The 13,161-nt window shown below is 47.9% G+C and overlaps 1 protein-coding gene across 2 annotated transcripts in view; it reads right to left on the reverse strand.

Annotated features, from left to right (window-relative positions):
* Positions 1-4,483, reverse strand: part of GLCE (glucuronic acid epimerase) — a 105,998-nt gene extending 101,515 nt beyond the window's left edge. For both annotated transcript variants that reach the window (XM_090028949.1, XM_090028951.1), the window contains exon 1: positions 4,349-4,483. The gene's annotated coding sequence lies outside the window, so the exon portion shown is untranslated. The remainder of the gene's footprint in view (positions 1-4,348) is intronic.
* Positions 4,484-13,161: the final 8,678 nt, after the last annotated feature.

Below are 13,161 nucleotides of genomic sequence, written 5' to 3' on the forward strand. Positions count from 1 at the left end.
GGAGCAGGATTCAGAGAACAGTGAACGAGGATTCATTTTAGAATTAAGCTTGGTCTCATTTATATACATCCATCATTGGGGTACCTGACAGTCAAACATGTTTACTGCAAGGTACTTTAAGCAAACATCTATTGCAATATTTGACACAGATACACAATGCTTACAGTGCCAACGAGCATATTTGCAGAGCAAGATACGGCCACAGAAAATTTGAAATATTATCAAAGCACGTTACAACCAGCCAAGTTCAAAAGTGCATAATGTCCTTACAATCCTTCCTGCTTGGCTAGCACTGACTGAAGAATTATTAATAAAACTGGCAACTCTTAAATCTATAAGGCTGCCGGCCATATTGCTCAAGCTCATAGTCGCCTTAAAGAGACTGTTCGTAATCAGAGTTTTTTGTGCTTGGCACACACCACTCCCTTTCAGTCGAGAAGGCATCAGGTATAAGACTGTGGAGGGACTGGCCTTCTACATAAATCTGCCTGGCTACTGGGAGGCGATGGGATATACTGGTCTGAATCCTCTCAGCTTGCCTCTTGAAACTTGAGCATGACACTAGTGAGATGACACGTACGTTCACAGATGCGCAATGGTTTAAAAGCAAGGGCAATGTCTGACTTACAGTTGTCGGCATATTCCCATCTTTCTGTAAACAATTCCAAAGCTGTTAGGTAAAGGGTAATTTTCATATCACTTTTTTTTTTTTTTTTTTAATAAAATTAGCAGAAGAGGACAGAATGAATTATCCTTCTTGTTACCTAACCTTCTGTTTGCCGACACAAAGCTTCCCAATTCCCAGGGGGTTCAACTATGCCTGGAGTGATTTTAAATTATTCTCCTGCAGGAGAAAGATTGTTTGCATCATGTATCCTTTGCAGCGAGTTTGCTCTGTCCTCTTCAGATTATTCAATGGTCATTATTTCCTGAAGGCACAATGAGGTGCCAGTGTAGACTTTGCCCATTTGAATTAAATTCACAATTAAACTGGATAGATATTCTTGCACTAATTCATTTCCAGCATGAAAATGCTTAGCTATTACTTATTAGCATTTTTGTAATATAACAAAGCTTCAGTTTATTAGATCTAGTGTAGGATCAGCATGTAGTAAATGAAGATCCTTGACACAGATACCATATACAAGTAGACCTTTTCAGTCATTATCATGTATTCCCATATATCAATCCTGTAATCTTTTAGATGAGTCTTGAGGACCGATCCAGTACCCTCAACTTCAGTCCAGTGGAAACGGGAAGAGAAGGCTCTCCACTGTGCTGAAACGGGTTACTCTACTGTAAGATACTAGAGAGAATAAGCAATTACCAACACAGAAACCGTACTACTGTCAGCAATGGAAAAGAGTTCAGAGACAACTGAACAGATGCTTCTAGGAAGCCAATCAGAGAATCAACATGTAGTCAGCTTCCCAGCCATAAAGATACCCTTTGGCATTGGATTTCCTTGTGGCAAGCCTACAATTCTTTATATTGCAAAGGATTTTCAGTTAAAATCATAGCCAAGACAGCAAAAACAGGCCAAAAAAATATTGTGGGGCAACTCAAACTAAACCATAAGCCAAATAAACTCCCAAGCTGAAGCATGGGAAGGAAGTACATTCCTTGCTCAAAACCTGAAGCCCACACTTATAAACCTTGGCCTTCTGACCTCAAACAGGTTGGGGGTTTTTTCCTCCCACTGAACGAGCAATGGGAAAAGCTTTCCAAAGCCCTCTCCCTTGTCTCAGCCAACAAAACTGGCTGTAAAAGATTACAGACAGAGGGAGCCTTACAGCTTGATGCCATAAGTTTATCTGAGATAAAGCAGCAGCACAACACAACAGGCAGTCGGTCCTTCCGAAGATTGCTGCTGAATATCACAGGTGTGTTGTTTGGCAGCTGCCAGAGCCGCACAGGTAAGGCGTGTTGCTGTCCAGCTACCGGTCATTTATTTTAAATTGCTTTTTTCTTTTTTTTAAATCCCAAATACCTCAGAAGCTTTGCCCAAGCAATTCTTCCACCATATGGATTAGAGAAAGTATTAGGAAAGAGAACACGTGGGACTCTTCGTTGCTATTTAGTATGCGCAGAATTAATTGTAGCCTTTCACGGGCTAACACTATGATGGATCTTTACGCAGCACTTTTCAACAATGGATGTGAAGAACTGACAGGTGTGCAAGTAGCAATATTCCCCTCTCTCAGACAGAAAAACCTAATCGCTGGTCTGTGGCCACACAGGGGCTGATGGTATATGTTCATTTTCATCACTATCTGGGTGCTTCTTCCATCCCTTTACAGTTACACGTGGCCCACTCCATGCTAAAATCTAAATGAGAAATACCAAACTGAGGCAAGGAGAGTTTTTTTGGTATTATTATTTATTTCTTTATTCCCCCCGCCCTCCTTCCCCAACTACAAAATGAATAAAGGCCCATCCCTTGGAGATGGGCAGAAGAGAAAAAGAGCCTTGAATGAGCAGGACAGAGAGAGTATGATTTAAACCCCCCCACCTCCTTTTCTACTCTCTTCCTTGCACACCATCCCTTCAGCTGCCTTTACTATCTTGCTCCCTCTATTACTATCCATAGATTAATTACACGGAGGAACAGTGCTCTCTCTGCACTGAGGCTATAAGCATATCAAGAGAGCCGGCCCTTGGATTCTGCATTTTAATATGCTTACTATAACCCTCATTCAACACCTTGGGATTGTTTGAAAGGAAACCAGCATTTTTGCCACATCACGACATGCCAGATGCACGTGTTCGGTTGCCGAGCCCCAGCAAACCTAGGAGTAAGCTACAAACGCACTGGAATTGCTCTGCCTGTTTTACAAACAGAAGAGCAAGGAGGAGGTGGGAATAAACGTCCTGGCGATTTCACGCCATTTAACAAAGAGCTTGAAAAGACCCCAAACGTGCAGCGAGGCTTTTTCGCCGGGCATCCAGTTATCCTTGACGAGCACCGATACCTCTACAAAGGACAAGCCAAGGAGCAAGATATAAACCGGGAACGTTGCACTGAGACAGCAACAGGACACTGCTGTAGCAAGGGAAGGGCAACTCCTCGACAGCAACAGTTCTGTGCGGCTGATTTTCACTGCACAGATGCGAGCTGCAATCGGGTCAGAGGCCGGCAGAGCGCTCCTCAACTTCGTCTTTGTCTAACGTGAGTCTAAAGTGGTGACTCTCGACCGTTTTAGACACGAGGCGCCCCCCAAATAATACCACCTTTCGGTTCTCACCCCCTGCTTCCCTCCCCACCCACCACTACAGAACAATAACAGAGCAGTTCCTCTGCTGCAAAGAACCTGGAAAGACCCCAGCTTGCAGGCTCTCTCCAAAACCTCCACGTGTCTCCTGCGTGTTTGCACACTGCATGCTGCTGGCACTGCCTAGCACGCCGCGGCACCCTCAAAAGGCTCCCAAGGCCCCCAGGGAATGGCGCACCCCTGCACGAGCGCATCGAACCTCTCTCAACAAACGGGGCAGGTCACGCCTGCAGCAGTCACGCTTGTATCAAGAGCCACCACGCCATGCTCGTAACCCAGCACCACGCTAGCCACTGCTAACATGCTCGCACCGCACTAGCGCTCTATCGCCACGTTCGCACCACGCTCACGTGATGCTAATGCGCTCAACACCACGCTCGTACCCTACCACTGTGCCTGCACGGCACCACTTTGATGCTAACACGCCAGCACCCGGCTTGCACAACGCTAACAGGCTCGCACCCTAGCACTGTGCTTGCACCACGCTTGCAAGACACTAACATGCTCGCATCACGCTCACACCCTAGCACTGTGCTTGCACCACGCTTGCAAGACACTAACATGCTCACATCACGCTCACACCCTGTGCTTGCCCCGCACTAGCATGACGCACTGTGCTAACATGCTCGCACCACATCTGTGCCAGGCTAGCATGGCGCTAACATGCTCGCACCACGCTCACACCACAGTAACACCCTAGCACCGCGTTCGTACCACGCTCGCACCGTGTTTGCGCCGCGCTGGCACGACGCTAACACGCTCACACCCTCGCGCTGCGCTGGCACGGCACTAGCACGATGCTCGCACCCTTGCGCCACGCTCACACGGTGCTGACACACTCGCCCCCCGCCAGCAGCGCGGCACCCCGCGGGCTCACGCGGCAGGACGCGGCCCGCCCCCGCGCCCCGGGCCCGGCCTGGCAGGGGCCGGCGGACGCCCCTGCGAGCCGTGCCCCCGGCAGAGGAGACGCCCCGCGGGCGGTGCGCCGCGCCGCGCCGCGCTCCCCCGGCCGGAGCCGCCGCCGCCTCCCGCTCCGAGGCCGCCTCAGGCCCGGCCCGGCTCGGCGCAGCGCCTACCTGTCGGCAGCGGCTCCCGGCGCGGGTCGGCGCGGGCCCGGCTCGGTGCAGCTGCAGCCGCGTCCGGCCGAGGCGGAACCCGAGCGCGGGGAGGCGGGGCCGGAGGAACGCGCCCAGCCCCGCCCCGCAGCTCCCACCGCCGGCCCCGCCCAATCGCGGCGCGCCGGGGCGGGGCCGGCCAATCGGGCCGAGGGGGGAAACCCCGCCCCCACTTCCCGCGAGAACCGCGCGCGGGGCTCCGCCCAATCACGGCGGAGGGGGCGGGGCGAGGGGAGCGCCCAATCGGCGCGCGGGGCCGGGGTCGGTTCTGCCTCGCGGTGGCGTCCGGCTGAGAGGCCGCGGGGGTGGGCGCCCCGCCCCTGCCTTCCCTTCCCTTCCCTTCCCTTCGCAGGTCAGGCCCAGCGAGCCCCAGGGCGGCTGCTTCGCGCGCCGGGCCTGGTTTAGGGGGCAACCGTAGTGAAAACAGGGGCGGGAGAGCCTGCCGGCCCCACAGCGAGCCCCAGGAACTGCCCAGGCCGCGCGTCCGGGGCCGCCGCCGCCTCCTCGGGAAACGCCGGTGGCCGAAGCCCTCCATCTGCCCCCCGCTGCCTCGACTCGGAAGAGGAGGAGCCGGTGGCAGCGCCCCGCGAGCCTCCTGCCTCCCCTGCGTCCACATCCCGCACCTGGCTTCCCACCGACCCGGAGTTTCACTCCCTGACCTGACTGGTTTCCGCTCCGGCCGACCGGAGCCGGCTCGCCCGCCAACCTCCGGCTCCGCTCGTCGCTCTGGATGTCCGCTTTGGTTTCCCAAGCACGTGGACTGCCTTCTGGCTATGCTTGGGTTGGCACGCTGCCCTTGGATCTCGGCTGCTTCGCCTGACTCAGGGTTGACCCCCAGACCTGGATGCCTGGGGCCCAGCCTGGCCGGAGCCAGTGGACGCTGCCCAGTGAAACGGTGCCCAGGGGCATGGAGGGATAAGGGATGGGAAGATGGCCCCACCAGCACTGGGGGTCTTCCAGCCAAGAGCCTCCTTGGTCAAGTCTATGGCCACTTTGCAAGGACCAGGAGGAGGTTGAGCAGGGGGTCCCAGGACTTGGTGTGGCCACATATGGGGAGAACATTAATGAAAAGATGCGGGGAGAAATGCACCCAGAACATCAGTAAAAGGGTCTGGAGGAGGCATTGAAGGAGCTTCAACCTGGCTATGACAGGACGTGCTAAGCTCATGGGGGAACAGGCCTTGCTACTGTCCTGGCATAAGGGGTGCCTGTGTTTCTCCCAGAACAGTGAAGTCCTGGGACGGGTGTGTACACGCGCTGCCCTTCCAAGTGGGACTGCGTGAGCACTTTTCTCATGTCGAGTCAGCGATGCAATCCCAGGATAACCAAGTGCCTGTTGCCGTGTCCCAGCACAAGCTGTTCGCAAGTCTTACCCCATGAACCCATTTAGGCTTTATCCCAGGACAACAGACAGGAACTTGTGAATGGCTGCGCTTTGTCCCAGCATAATGTAGTTTATCCCAGGACAAATCTGACATCTGTTTGTAGCCCTAGGGAAGTGAAGCATAGGGCAGTCTCCCCAGCATTTACTGTGCAGGCCCTAAAGCCCAGCATCCTCAAACCAGTCAGCATCTCCAGAGGTTCAGGCACCTTGGAAAGAAAACCTGGGCCTGTGTCAGCTTAATGTAAATGAATTCAGTGCAACCTCTGCAGAATGATTGCCTCCAGACCAGCTCTTGTTGGGAGAAGCTATACAAAGTGGTTGCATGGGACCGCTCCTTTGTAGCTCAGCGTTTCACAGGGCAGCTCAAACTCTGCAGCACCAAGGCTAATTATGAGAGGGCAGGAAAAAAAAGTGGCCTGACATTCATTTCTCCCCACTGCACCCACAGACCAATTTGTGACCCTGGTAGTTGGTGGGTAACCACACTAGCCAAAAATGTCTTGACATCTTTGAGTCATTGTGCATTTTATCTTCACATTATTGCTGAGAGGATGCTTAGCAAGCCACCCGTTAGGCCAAGAAAGTACACACTGCGCTAAATTCATCTAATCTCACCAACACTGATTGCATAGCTCACGTAGAATCTCCAATTTTTAAAGTATGAAAATTAAACCTTGAGGTGCTTCAGTTTTTCCTTCTCTCTTCTGCTTCTGGGAAGAATTCAGTTCTGTGTAATGTGGGGGTTTTTTTAAGCCTGATCAACCTGCCCTCTACATTTAAAATCGTGGAAGTTAAAGAGCCTGCATAATTCTTCTACAAGGTAGCACTTTACAAATGCCAGGAACAAGGCCCTCAATTAGTGTGCGTTTGTGTGGCTCTGTTGAAGTTAACCATTCAGTCCGTGCCTCCTAAAGATCTCTCCCTGTGTATTCATCTGAAACACTACTGTTCTAGCGCATAATCTAACATGTCTCTGATTGAGCAGGTATCTTTTTATCAGTACGTTAAAGCTGCAGAACTTCTTGATCATAGCCACAGGAGCCATCATCATGAGTTTCTGCACACCTTGTACATCTTTTTATATATATATATTTTTTTTTTTTTTTGTATGAAGAGGGAAAATATATCCAGAATTGCATATGCTGAAATTTATCAGCAACTTTTTCTTCCCTCCTTTATCTTAAAAAGGAAAAGGGGAAAAAATAGAAACCAAATCTGAGATCTTTCTCTGTATTTCAGTCATGCTTTTCTCTCTCTGATTCTTGGCTTGCACTATGTTAAAAGTACAGGGGAAAAAATGCTGTCTATCATTTTTCACTACAAATCTCAGTTTAGCTCCGGGATGCTTCATGACGTGAGATTTAAATTAGGTGCAGCTTCTTCAGACTTCTTGTCCTTCCTTTCCAGGCACGTTCCTGGCACAGTCCCAGCAGGAGTGGTGCAGTCACCATCATGAACGACGCATGCCCCCAGAGGCTGGGGGGGCACACCAACCTCCCACAGACGGCAGTAGCAGCGGCGGGGGCATGGTGGTGGTGAGTGGGGAGCTCCCACAGGCAGCCACAGCAGTGTCGGCGGCGGAGGAGGTGGCAAGCACTGACCAGCGGTCAGCAACCACCTGCAGACACGACCGGCAGTGTCAGCAGCAGCCAGCGATGACCAGTGACTGCCTGCAGACGCCTCTGGCGGTGTCAGTGGCGACGGGGGGGGGTGGTGAGCGGTGACTGCCCACAGGCACTGCCATCAGTATCAGCAGAGCTGCTTTCAGGGGTGCACTGCCAATCTCAGGGGGGTGTGCACACCCTACGCATCGCCAGTGGTCACCATCGTTGGAGGTGGTTCAAGATGAGGCTGGACAAGTACCTTCTTGAGCTTGTCTGAGCCCAATAATTTTCTGCCCGTTAACAGGACTGGGTTCTCAGTTCTCCTTGGCCAAATTCTTGGGGGCTGATTCTCAGGGTCCAGCTTCGGCTTAAACTGCAAAATAGGGCAGTGCACATCAATCTTGGTTTAAGCCCCATATACCCGAGCCACACCCTGGGCCTGTTGGTACATGGTATATGGTATAAAATCAGTGAAGTTACCCCAGGTGGTGGAGAAGAATGAGCCCCTTTACCTTTAACCCCGCCCAATCCATGTACTACGGGCCAGGAATTCTTTCAGTTTGACTGTGAGCTTCCAAAGCCTGAGCTTCAGGAACTTGGGGAAGAATGACCTCTCTCACTGATTTCAAATTAACCAAGTGAGAAAACACTCAGCACATGCCTTAACTAAAGCATTATCTTAATTACTCATTATTAGCCTAGCTGTAAAAGACAGGAAAGTATTTATCATAGGCAGGAACTCACCATCATCACAAACCTCACAGCGTTGCATTTCTTTGACCTTGTCTTCTGTAATGCAAATACATGGTAACATGTCTACTAATAAAGCCCAAAGCAAAAAGCAACAAAAATAACCCAAGCACCCTACCTAAGCAAAGCAATTTGCTGCACACATTTCTGCCTCCCTGGGGACAGGAGTAGAGAACAAATAGCATGTGACTGATTTAAGTAATGTCACTTAATACACTAGAAGGTATTAGTAATGCATTGGAAGGTATTAAGACATTGGAAGAACCTATACAGAACCACATAGAATAGAACTGACTATTGTACTTCATCGTTACTATACACAAAACGGTACTGAAGTATCGGTACAACTGATGGGTCTTAAATTTTATGAGTCTGGTAGCTTTTCAGAATGTGCACGCTGCTAACAGAATTATTTTCCAAGCTTGTCCCACAGATTGTTTCCATGGTGACATACACACACATCATTCCTTTGTCTAAATTATTCTTTAGTCTTTTTTGTCACACATTGTGAAAACAAAATCATAGGGTAAAACACAAAGAGATTTCAGGATAATGAACGGTGATTGCTTTTGCTTTCTCTTTCTTTTCTTTTCTTTTTTTTCCTAAGCACAAAGGGTACTTACAACCTGAGCCATCACAGCAAGTCACTCTCAGAAATTTCAATTGCAAATGAATTCAAAATCATACCCATGCTTTCCCATTACTTTGCCAGATGTAATAGGTCATATACAATACACGCTTTATATTTAGCACCCTCCATAGAAGAATTTCTTAAAAGTGCTGTACAGGAAGTATCATTAAATTAAAAATGGCAGTTTCTGACATTAAAATGCAACAATAAAAAATAAGACTTCCATTTCAGGTTTAAAGGCCCAATTCCACCATCCTTGGGCTCAGTGAATAGTAACTAATTCCACAAGTGCTTCTTAATGTGAGAGTAGAAAAACACAGTGTAATGGAGCTAATGAGATGTTGCCTCCAAAATGGCAGTGGACAGAAAGCAAATGCCTGTCTTGTAAAGAACTTGGGCTCATCATACTGCTCAGAGGGCCAGAATCCCAGATTCAGTCCCGTACAGCGTGCAGGAGGGGAACGAAGAACTGTATATAATGCAACAGTTTTGCTTCTCAAACTGTTTGTAGATTAAACAGTTTTTCATAAAGCTTTGACAAGTTTGTAGTGACAAAAGTTACCATATTTTCTCACGCACGTTGCACCCTGGAATAAGATACACACCTTGTTTTGGAAAGGCAGGATGAAGGGAAAAAAGATCTTTTCTTGTAGTGAATAATTGAGGAGCAGCAGCGAGGCAGCCGAGCTGTCTCGTTGTTCTTCTCCCTGAGGTTCAGAGGCATCTTGGCAGAAGCTTAGGCAGCAGAAACAGCTGTTACTGTACTTCCTTACTTATAATGCACACCCCCATTTTCAGCAGCTGGCTTTTTAGGGACAGAAAGTGTGTGATATGTGAGAAAATATGTCACTTCACAATAGTTTTAACCCCTAGCCTTTACAGTGACACTCAAGAGGTAGAAACAAGAGCCCAAAAGAGCTCTTGAGCTGGCTGCCATGTGCAAACAGTCCAGCAGTGCCCGTCGGGTACACAGCTCAAATGTGCCAGTCGTCCTGTGGCTTCCTTCCAAGAGGTCTCTGAGATTTTGAACATACATCCTTCACTGAGAGCCAGTTTTTGTAGTTATTTCTGAGGGCAGTTGTTTAGTGCTTTAGTGCTCCTTCCAATTAACATCAATTGGAAGGAGCTTCCAGGGCCGAGTCAGTCCCTCTGCATGGGCAGGCAATTATGAACACCACGCATCTTCATCAGCCTAGAGGCTTTCTTTGGTGCTAGCTTCCAACAGCTTCAAGACAATGCACAATCACTTGAGTGCCCTCACAAGGGTAGTACACAGATAAGGCTCTTTGGTGCATGTGATATCTTTTATTAGACCAACTAAATAGTTGCAAACATGGTAAGGGTGTCTGCCAAAACGATCACCCTTGCAGCCTTCTTTGGAAAAAGAACCACAAATCCAGGCCTCTCTGAGTGGTTGGAGCAGGTTAAAGCGATGTGGACATTGCAGAGTGGCTGTGAACCACACCCCAAGGATGACTAAATTGCAGTGCTCCATCAACTCCATAGCTGAGAAACAGCAGGTCTCCCCAGGAGTAATGGAGTAAAACAAACCCTCCCCATCAGACATCCTGCCATGTACAACAGGGCCTCGGTATTCAATCGCAGTTGTGCCTTTGGGCCACAGGCGTTCTGTGCTGATGACGCCAAAGCATACCATGAATAAGCAAGAAATAAAGCAGAAGAAAGAGTCGGGTTCTTGAACTTCCACATCTCACTGAGTTTTAATTCAGAACAAAAACACATTGCTCTTTTTCTATGCTAGCTTCTTTAAAGACGAGCCGTGATTGCTGCTGTTTCACTTTAAGGTGCTGACCTAGTATCCTATTGGATAGTAATTAGGTGTACTTAAAAATGAGAACTGTAAACTCAGAGTTTCTATGCTCATGGTTCAGCAAAGCAAAAAAAGGTTTTCCAGTAGAGCCCTAATCACTGTAATACATTTAAACGGCCTTTAAAAGATGTATGTGATCCCAAAGCTAGGGTGAACATTTACATTGCAATTATTATCTTGTTACAGATTATCTGCTGTGCTTTATTTGTAAAATCCTTTATTTCAGACAGCCCAAATATCAAGTTCAGTTATTTTCCTCTCAGTCTTTTCCTGAGTTGGATTCCCAGCTGATGATTCATGTATTAATATGTGGTTATTAGCTGACTCCTCTACCTCCACTGCTGCTATCTGTCTTTGGCAATGGAAGGAGGAAATGAATTCTTAAAATCTCAGGAACAAATGAAACATGCATAGAGATCAATCCTCCTCATTGACGTCAATGGAAAAATTTCCATTGACTTCAGTAGGAACAGAATTAGGCCCATATATCATATATTAGTGTGATTTATAACCATGAGAATATCCATATATTTGGAGGGGAAAATCAGTATCTGGTAAAGAAAAGTCATAGGAATTAAGTGATTGTCAATGATACTGAAATAGGGAAAAAGCCAATATGAGAGGTGTCAGTTATAACCACTGGGTTATCTACTATACGGTAGCTAGAAGTGCAGCCAATGTTTGTCCCTGTTGTGCTCGCACGTGATGAGATGCTCCGTGCCCTACAGACATTCAATTGGGCCCCAGTTCAGGACAAAACTCCACTAGCTGCTATACTTCATGCATGTGTTTCAGTGCTGCCCTAAGTAGGGATGAGTTACTAGTGTACTGTCCAAGAGACAAAGCATAGGTTTTTTCCCCCTTTTTCTACCGAGGGAAATGGCAGAGAGAGAAAGAGAAAGGGTCAGACTTTCTGAGTCTCTGCAGTGCTCACTGCCTGCATTGGACATTGAAAGTCCATGCAACCTCCAAAATCAGCCCTGATTTTTCCAGGTTCCACAGAGTCCAAATCTTCCGAGCTTCAGCCCGGTGCCTTTCTCACAAAGCTCTTCTTCTGCAGGAAGCATTGTGTCTGTGCCCCTCGGTCCCATACACTTCCTTTCTGCCCTTCCACCAGAGGAAAACCTTCTGAGAAGACATTTTCATGGCAAGGGAGACTTCTGCCCCTCGTGTGAAACGTGACAGATCCCTTCGTGAGGCATGCAGATAACATGCTAACATTGGCTGACATGCTCAATCCACCTGCAAAATCAAAGTGACCCTAGTTCAACAGGTTACAGACAGAATGATGATGCTAGTTTCAGGCCTTCAACAGCCTCATGAAGGAGCTTTTACAGGCTGTGACCTGCTAACTTGTTAACCTTTACCGCCCGACACAGCAACCAGGGAAGCCAGTTAGGCTGCTGGCTGGCAAGGACAGCGCATCATACACGGACAGCCAAAGGAAAGAAGTATCACAGGATAAGCTATAATTAGGAACATCGACGGTGTGTCTACGTGTGCATTTAAGTGCATCTAAATTTAATGTACATTAGCTTAATGTGCATTAAGTGGTTTACACACACGTCTACCCATGAAGGTGTTAAAGTGCATTAACGCAGTGTGTGTGGACTGACTTGGGAATAAAGTTAGTCCCAAGTCAGTCCACACACACCACGTTAATGTGCTTTAACACATCTATATGTTTGTTAATGCATTTTAACTATCTGAGCCTAAATTTGATACCTGCATTTGAGCCTAAATTTGATGTCTGCATAATATCAAATTTAGGCGTGATTAGCCACAAATAGCCATTTTTAAAACGCATTATGGGTACACACATGTAGACGCATGCCCTAATGCACCTTAAATTTAGGCTAAAGCACCTTAAAGAGTCTCATGTAGATGTGCCCTGATAGTTGGAAACATCAGAATTACTAAGAACAACTTGTATTTGAAAGATTATCTAACTCTATGCTAACTACTGTGTTGGTCCAATAAAAGAGATCGCCCTGAAAAATCCTTGCCTCTTGCATAATTCCTGGACCACCATGGCTACAATATCACTGTAACACCCCCACTAAGAACAACTCCTCATAGTCACCCTACTGAAATTCATATGGAGGACCTAGTAGCTTCCCATCCATTTGTTCTGGAAGTAGATAGTGCCAAAAATGAGACTTAAGGAGTTATTACTTGTTAATTAACTTATCTCCCACATTTGTTTGGCATTGAATTTTACTTTCCAAGTCGCCGCTGGAGTAGGGCTATGTGGCTGTGGACACAACCATGACCGAGCTGCTGTTGAGAAGAGCCCAGAACTGGAAGCAGGGGCATGCTTGCTGCCCCGTGGAGCATTTGAACGGTGTATCAGACAAGCTCGGCTGCTGGATCGTTGCCCACAGGGCCAGCAGCTTTTGATGTCTGCTAGCAGAAAAAAGGCAAACATGAAGCACAGTCAGTCATGCTGTTCACAGAAGGTAATTATCTGATGGAGTTCAATTAGATTACTTGGAATGATAATGAAAAAATCATACATCATGGTAATACAAGTTCCTTATAAACATTTCGAGTTGTTGACTAAGCTCATTGAAA

This window comes from Crocodylus siamensis, chromosome 15 (assembly GCF_052110815.1).
Source record: "Crocodylus siamensis isolate JL-2025a chromosome 15, ASM5211081v1, whole genome shotgun sequence".
Lineage (NCBI taxonomy): Eukaryota > Metazoa > Chordata > Crocodylia > Crocodylidae > Crocodylus > Crocodylus siamensis.